At 44.6% G+C, this 1300-nt stretch overlaps 1 protein-coding gene across 1 annotated transcript in view; it reads left to right on the top strand.

Moving 5' to 3' along the window:
- The window catches only part of Ankrd30a (ankyrin repeat domain 30A), a 66863-nt gene that overhangs the window by 48993 nt on the left and 16570 nt on the right, over positions 1 to 1300 (top strand). The gene's annotated exons all lie outside the window — the stretch shown is intronic.

Here is a 1300-nt window from a genome sequence, read left to right as displayed (position 1 = left end):
TGCAATCCAAGAGCATCAGTCCTATTTAGAGAGGGACTGGGAGATGGGAGAGAAATATGCTTGTGGTCAGCCTGGGATCCAGTTGATCATTTTCTTATGTGCTTGAAGACTCTTACCAGTAAAGTGGATGCTGTCTAGGAAGAGCTTTAAATGTTGTCACAGTGTGCTTGTAGGTAGTGCACACTGTCCCTAGAATCGNAGGAAGTCTGACAGGGAAGATGGATTCGGTTCCCTCAGACTTGTGGTGATGACTGGAGAGTCCAGGCACCACAGCAGGGGCCTGGAACATGACGCTGTAAAAGTTGGCATTGGGCAGTCTTTTGATTATCTTGTCCCTGAGCATCTTAACAATATCCTGTTTCTCGTGGCATTCTGTCTTTAGTCTTAAAGGAGGATTGCCAGCTAGCTGTGGATAAACTCCTTAAATGACTAACGTGGCTGCAGGCTTGAACAAGAATGCAATCCACAGTTCAGGGCCACAGAAGGGGTTAAGAATGACGCCCAGACTTTTATCTGCTTTGAGTTTCCTACTGGGCATCCAGGGGCCTAAACGAGGAGGTAGGACTTTCAGTAACATTAAACTGCGAGTCTTTGCTACGGTGTCTTTAGGAGATTGTATCTAGGACACCCTACAGATAGCAAAATCTGTGGATTCTCAGGTCCCTTAAATGAAATAGGGTACTATTTGCATTTAACCTCTTCCCAGCCTCCAGTATACTGTCTCTCCTCTCTAAACTACTTAAAATACCAAGAATAATGTAAATGTTAATTAAGCATTTGTTGTCCTCTGTTGGCTAGGGAATAATCGCAAGGAAAAGGTTTTACACGTGTTCAGTATAAACACAGTTTTTCCTTCTTCACCATTTTTAATGCAAAGTCAGTTGAATTCTTAGCTACGGAGCCCACAAGTACACAGAGCTGTTAGCTCCTGCTTACAAACATGTGCGTGACTTAAATAAAGTTACGTGAGCATTTGTGTTTCTGCAACCGCCCCCCCCCCCATTGAAAATAGCTGTTTCTCTTATACATTTCTCCTCACTCTACTCCTCCCAGTTCCTCCCCATATCCCCTCCCATCTGGACTCACTCCCTTTTTCTCTCATTAGAAAAGAACAGGCTTCTAAGCGATAACAACAAAACATAAGAAAATAAACTAGAGCGAGATAAAACAGACTGTCGGATGGTTGGGCAGGAGCCCAAGAGAAGGCACAGGAGTCAGAGACTCACTCGTTCACACACTCAGGAGTCCCATAAAAACAGGAAACTGAAAGCCGTGGTATTCACGCAGGGGACCTGGCAGA

This window comes from Mus caroli, chromosome 6 (assembly GCF_900094665.2).
Source record: "Mus caroli chromosome 6, CAROLI_EIJ_v1.1, whole genome shotgun sequence".
Classification (NCBI taxonomy): Eukaryota; Metazoa; Chordata; class Mammalia; order Rodentia; family Muridae; genus Mus; species Mus caroli.
Note: the sequence above shows the minus strand (reverse complement) of the source record. Positions and strands in the feature narration are given on the sequence as shown.